This window comes from Palaemon carinicauda, chromosome 15 (genome assembly GCF_036898095.1).
Source record: "Palaemon carinicauda isolate YSFRI2023 chromosome 15, ASM3689809v2, whole genome shotgun sequence".
Classification (NCBI taxonomy): Eukaryota; Metazoa; Arthropoda; class Malacostraca; order Decapoda; family Palaemonidae; genus Palaemon; species Palaemon carinicauda.
The window spans coordinates 62,917,311-62,924,810 of record NC_090739.1 but is presented as its reverse complement, the minus strand read 5'-3'; the positions used below and the strand labels follow the sequence as shown (position 1 = coordinate 62,924,810).

Genomic DNA, 7,500 nt, shown 5'->3' with positions numbered 1-7,500 from the left:
TTTTGCAAATGATCCTATCATAAGTAAACACAGATGTTTATGCGTGGTGAATTTAATTTGAGAAATAGATTAAGGAATAGTCTTGACGATAAAGAAAATTGAAATGAAATTTAAATAGTATTGAATTTCTTATTAAACATATAGCTTTCGTTATGATTCGCATCGATAATAATAATATTAAAGGCTACTACTATAGTCATGGTATTAATAGTAGAAGATGTGATAATGATAATGGTAATGCTGTTTTTAAATCATGATAATTATTATTGTAAAATGATAATATCAGAGTCAGTAGTGACTTATATGAATACAGGTTTGGGAAAATTAAAGTTTCACACAATCGGCAAATGAAATAAAAAGGATTCTTGCTCTGGGAAGTGGCACTTAAAAAGGATTACTGGAATATAAACAAATGAATTATGGTATTATTTAGTAAAAAGTGTGTACTCCATTATATCAGGCTTATTGTGTTGACGTCAAAATATTTACATAACGAATCAGAAGTCTTAATGTCGAGTTACATATTTTCCTATTGACGATAACTATTCCCATTTTATCCTACTTCACTAAAGTCTTTCATCCGTTCCAACTTTCCTAAACACAAATTAGGTAAAGAGAATTTCATATAAATGAAATTGATCGTGTAAGCGAACATTTCTAAACATAGGAAATCAAGTTTTAGAATTATTGGGAAGGGGCAAATGTCCGCTCGTTGTCGGATGTGAGTAGCAACGTTTCTGAAAACGTTTTCATGATAAGATGGATAATGAATGACTTAGTTATTCACGTTAGCGTTAGTTATAGTTTTAGTAAATATCTAATTTTTTATTGATGTATTCCAATTGAAAACAAGCTTTAAATGATTAAACTTAGCTTATTTGTTGGGTCTCTTGTTCGTATTATCTTTAGAGAAATTACCTTCGTTGAATATGCTTATACAAAAGAGGCAAATATTTATCCAGTCTGTGGCTCTTGTTTATTTTAAGAATTAACTGACATCTATCTTTATTCCTAAACGAATGTCATATTCAATTTTACATTAACTGTATTAGATGAATTGGAAATGCTAGATAAGCGAAACCCACCAGGCCAACCTTCTTAATAATTTTTTGGGTGGAAGTGGTATTTTTTGCACGCATAATAAAATAACAAAGCTTACTAAGTGTTTTTTACAGGTTGATAGGTGCAGACGTCTAGGAAAGATTGTGATTAATTTTCTTTTAGAAAATAAAGTGCAGGTGGGCGGGCTGATAGTGGTTGAAAGGCAAGGTTTATGAATAATTTTCTCACCTCTCCTAGTGTTTTTATCGTCAATTAATTTATTTTAAACTTCTACATTAACACCAACATATACAGTATATATATATATATATATATATATGTATGTATGTATATATATAAATATATATGTATATATATATATCGTATTTATATATGTATATATATAATATACTCATATCTGGTCTACATTCTAATTCTCTTTGAAATATTTATACACGAAACTAATGATAATATTGTTTTTTAAACTTCTCAATTTAGGTATACGGTATATACAGTATATATATATATATATATATATATATATATATATATACACGCATGTGTTTATGTATCCGTGTGTACATATATGCGTGGTTATATGTGTATGTGTGTGTAAATACGTACAAGTATGCACAATTTTATACGTATTTCAACCGTTGATTGTTACCCTGAATTGAAATTTTGAATTGCAATTTTGGTTGGAAGAACTTTCCTGTGATAAACGTTCGAGTGTTTTTCTCGGATGGTGGCCACCTGGAAACGGGAGTAATAGCCATAACAAATAGTTGAAATTGCTAAATTGTTTAGTTTTGAAACTATAAACGATGTCGAATCCTTGAAACAATTTGTTTATTTACAGTTTCATATTTTTGTTTTCTTCTTTTCTCTTGGTAACGGTAGAAGAGACTTTAGCTAAGGTAAGCAGCTCTTTTAGGAGAAGGGCACTCCAAAATTAGATAATTGTTCCCTAGTTGTTTTGGGTAGTGCCATAGCTTCTGTACCATGGTCTTTCACTGTCTTGGGGGTAGAGTTCTCTTGCTTGAGGATGCACTCGGGCACATTGTTCTATCTTGTTTATCTTCCTCTTTTTTTTGTCTTTTATGATTTATATATGAAATTTAATTTAATGTTACTGTTCTTAAAATATTTTATTTTAATTGTTGATTACTTCTCTTATAGTTAACTTATGTCCTTTCCTCACTGGGCTATTTTCCCTGTTGGAGCCCTCGGTCTTATAGCATCTTTCTTTTCCAATTAGGATTGTAGCTTAGCAAGTAGTAATGATGATAAAAATAATAATAATAATAATATTAATAATAATAATAATAATAATAATAATAATAATAATAATAATAATGTCTTGGAAACAAAATTTTTTATTTGTCATTCATTTTGAAAGACGTAAAAGTCGGTCATGAGAGAATGAGTCAAGAGACGGTTTTGTCCTAGATACTAAACATGATGAATTGTGCTTATTACTACTACTATTACTACTACTACTACTAGCTAAGCTACAACCCTGGTTTGAAATGCAGGATCAGAGAAGCAATAAACAATTAAGATTACATATTTTAAGAACAGTAACAACATTAGAATAGATCTTTTCTAAATAAACTATAAAAAAAAAACACTTTTGTTAGTCTGTTCAACATAACATTAGCTGCAAGTTTGAACAAAATTTAGGGCCCAAGTGAGATCAGGGTGGTCCAGGTAGTAGCTACTGAAAACTCAGCAAATAGAGCTTTAGTCTCCCCTGAATCCTCCCACTAAAGGTTTTTGGGACGGTAAGATCGTGTTGCCAGTGAAATAGGTCAACCCTGGAACAGGGCTAATGCTAGTCGCCAGTTATTCCATTCTCTGTCTATTCATATATTACAAAGGTTATTTGTAGAGACTGGAAATGGGTTTTGGGAGATAAGTTAGTTTATTCAGATAATTAGTTAGATTTACCTTCCTTCAGAATTAGTTTATTCAGATAATTAGCTAGATTTAACTTCAGGATTAGTTTATTTAGATAAATAGTTAGATTTAACTTCTTTCAGGATTAATTTATTCAAATAATTAGTTACATTTAACTTCCTTCAAGATTAGTTTATTCTGATAGCTAGATTTAGCTTCCTTCAGTATTAGTTTATTCAGATAATTAGCTAGATTTAACTTCAGGATTAGTTTATTTAGATAAATAGTTAGATTTAACTTCCTTTAGGATTAGTTTATTCAAATAATTAGTTATATTTAACTTCCTTTAAGATTAGTTTATTCAGATAGCTAGATTTAGCTTCCTTCAGTATTAGTTTATTCAGATAATTAGCTAGATTCAACTTCAGGATTAGTTTATTTAGATAAATTGCTAGATTTAACTTCCTTCAGGATTAGTTTATTCAAATAATTAGTTATATTTAACTTCCTTCAGGATTAGTTTATTCAGATAACTAGATTTAGCTTCCTTCAGGATTAGATTATTCAGATAATTAGCTAGGTTCAACTTCCTTCAGGATTTTCTTCACTCTGTAATATACGTCAAACGTGATTTTCTATTCATGGCTTTGAAATTGTAAAGTTATAAAGCTTCTTGGGTGTTTGTCTTGTCCTGTTCAAGCAGAGGTTTGTATTCCTTTCCCAGTCGAAGGAAAAAGATAAGCAGTCTTTTCACTCTTAATGGCATTAGGCCTCCCGTTTGGCGTGGCATCCGAGTCCAAATTTGGGTGGTCTTGATCCGCAGAAGCCAAACCAAACACACTTTTGAGTTTGAAGTGATTCTTTTGCTCTTTTTGGAGCTTGATTTTTTTTAAAGCGAAGTTGGGGATTTGCCAAAGAATGTGGCAAACATAGGCTGCATATATTAATGTATTTAATAAAGTGGATCGTATATACGCACGTATATGTGTTTATGTATGTATATATATGTGTGTATATGTGTATATATATATATATATATAATATATATATATATATATATATATATATATATATATATATATATATATATATATATATATATATATAGTTTGGGTTATAATAATAAAATCTCTTCTGTTTTAAGAGAGTGTAAGGACATGAGACCGAAATGAAAAGGACAAGCCTGGGATGGAGACCATTTGGTTAAAAAAATGAAATTATGGAAAGCCAAATACCAATTTCTCCAAAAAGAAAAGTATTTAATCAGATGGTCCTACCACTATTAACTTAGGCATCAGAGACTTTTGAGCCTTATCAACTGTGATAAGGAAATTTGACAGAAAGTCGAGGAAATGACCCAAAGATAATCTGTGCAGAAAAGCTCTTGCCGCTAATTGACTTTTGCGCGTTGATCGATCGCTCACTCGAGGATCAACCACTTCGTCGAGTCCATCCTATTTACGCCCAGGTCACAGAGTTCTGTTTCTCTTGATTCCTTATGTTCCTAAATTATTCGTATTAACCTCTTTCAGATTTTCAGAGATGCTTCTCCTGAGGGGTCGTATTTTTCGACTGAAGTCTTGTGTGAAAAAAATTTGAATAAGTTACTTTATCACGAACGATTGAGAATTACCTTTCGACAAATCTCATTCATTATCAGGAAGTCTGAATAAGAAGATTTTGTTTAATGCGATTGTATTACTCCTTCTATCATGGTAGTTATAAGTAGTAATCCTTTAATCTAGGTATAGGGAGGGATTACTCCTTTGTATTATTGTGTGTGAATGGTTAGAGAGAGAGAGAGAGAGAGAGAGAGAGAGAGAGAGAGAGAGAGAGAGAGAGAGAGAGAGAGAGTGAGTTTCCTACATCTTACTATTTATCTAAAATTATATTCGGATGCTAGAGAATTCCTCTTTCGTCCAATTATTACCATTTTTACTAGATAAGCTACAACCCTAGTTGGAAAAGCAGGGTTCTATTAAGCCTAAAGGTTTCAAGAAAAAAATAGCCCATTGAGGAAATAAGGAAACAGATGAAATAGAAACTGAGTGTACCTTCAAGCAAGAAAACCCTACCCCAGCCAATGGAAGACCATGTTACATAGGCTCTAACACTACCCAAGAGTAGAGAACAATGGCTTGATTTTGGACTATCACCCTAGAAGAGCAGCTTACCATAACTAGTCTCTCTCTTCTACCCTCATAAAGTGCAAAGTAACCATTGAACAAATACTGTGCAGTAGTTAACCCCTTTAGCAATTTTTCGTTCATCTTAATGTTGTCAGGTGCATAAGGAAAGCGGAGAAATAGGCCAGATTATTCGATGTATGGATGGTCGAAGGAAAAACAAGTAAGCGAAGGGGAATCCAATATAGTACTATCTGAAGTCAAAGGAACCAATAACTCTCTAGCGGTAGTATCTCAACGGATGGCTGGTACCTTGGCTAACTTACTACCTATATAACCAATAAGTTCTTTCAATTAACTGAAAAAGAACGACCCGTTTCTTCAACCCGAAAGAATGAGAAATTGCCACGTCTATCATTTGGAAAGAAGGACGCTTAGATAATCACTTTTATGTTATGGAATACTGTGATATATGAGAGAAATTGTTTATTTAGTCCGGACTGGAGAGAAGTAATTGGGTGTTTGGATTCTGCATCTGTTGGAGACAGGAGTGATTACATTACGGACTAGTAAAACCTGTACCTTTTATTTTATGTATCTTCTTATTTAGTCATGTAAAATCGGTAGCTTATATTCCATGCCCTTGAATAGTGGTCTTTTTTTCAAGACCAGTATTAATTTATATTTTATACATTTTTATATGACCTGTTATATATATGCAGTATATATGTATATACACACACACACACACACACACACACACACATATATATATATATATATATAATGTGCATGGTTCTGGGACAGTTTCTCTCAAATACATTTTCATTGAATCCGATAGCCTTAGTGGCGTCAATTTATGTGTGTGTGTATATATATATATATATATATGCACTCATACAGTATATACGCTCAAAATATCCTAAATAAAGTGACAGAGGAACATAATCTGACCAGCTTGTTTCCATGCAGACATTTTCCAGAGGAATCCTTTTGAAAATGCCCCATAGACGAAACCGGTCGGGGCAGTTCCTTTTTGATCCAATTGCCCTTTGTAATCTGGACCTTTCTTGAGTAATCTAAAATTCCATTACGCTTTAATAACATTATTGATGCTGCTCTTGGTGTGTTATGTTGTACAGTTGAAAACGAAAACAACAATGAATAGAGGAAACAGCAAAAAGAGGTCGAAGAACAGAATCTTTTGGTGGCATAAGGCTTCATTTAACACGACCCTCTTTTTTTTTTCTTCTTCTTCTTCCCTCTCTTCTTCTTCTTCTGCTCGCGAACGTCGTCGTCGATGAGGCTTCTTTTGTGATGTTTTTCAAGGCATTGGGTATGTAATGGCTCCTCCATTCCCTTCCTCCTTCCAATTGAGCTCCTTCTCTCCTCCTCCGCCTCCTCTTCTTCCATTATTCTATCTTAATTCTTTTTTCCCCTCTGAAAGAACGGGTTCAAACATATGTATGCACACAAAGAAGCTCAACCAATTTCGATCATATAAAAATATGTACAACATCTTTAGGCAAAATTCATCTCGTATTTAGAACACTGATCATTTTGTTTCCAACATAGACTGACTGGCACTGGTGTGTGTGTGTGTGTATATATATATATATATATATATGTATATATTATAATACATATATATATATATGTATATATGTATGTATATGTATATATATATATATATATATATCGTTTCTGAGTGGAAATACCTTAACGTGGGGAAAGGGCTTTTGTTTCGCCATGATCAGCTAAACTGTAATTGTCAGGGACATCATACTAGGTTGGTTTTCTGTGAGCGATCAGAAAATAAGTCTCCCACCAAACCTCACTGGCCAGCGTGGCGATGAAAACTAGCCAAACCCCAGACATGGATAAGGTCACGTCAGAGGCCTTTGTCCTGCAGTGGACTAGAAACGGCGGCGTTTGTTGTTGTATATTATATACATGAACGAGAACGTTATGCATTTTCATAAACGCTTTCATGTATGAACCCTTATTGTAGATTATGAACGATCATAATTCGATTGTTAAAGTAAAATGCAGACAATAATTCCTTACTTAAGATGGTCTCTATTATACACACATATACCTTGGACTCTTAGTATGGCACAATGCCTCGAATTGCAGGAAATCCATCTTGGAGGATAATATTGATATATTGATAATATAGTTATAATTGAAATTAAACAGACTAAGCACATGTGAATGTTTGCTCATCTTAAGAGGTCATACCCTCTTGCGTTAGGGAGTTGTGAGGCAGATAAGGAGTTCATTGTTCACTTCTCGCTAATTGGACAGGTGTACAAGGGGCTCAAGTTATTGCTTGAGAGAGAGAGAGAGAGAGAGAGAGAGAGAGAGAGAGAGAGAGATCGCACCCTTGCTGCTTATAGAGGTCGACTTCTAGGTATTTGGGTATATTCTTCCT

At 33.1% G+C, this 7,500-nt stretch overlaps 1 protein-coding gene across 2 annotated transcripts in view; it reads left to right on the top strand.

Moving 5' to 3' along the window:
* The window catches only part of Ttd14 (TRPL translocation defect 14), a 215,909-nt gene that overhangs the window by 114,245 nt on the left and 94,164 nt on the right, over positions 1–7,500 (top strand). The window lies entirely within an intron of this gene.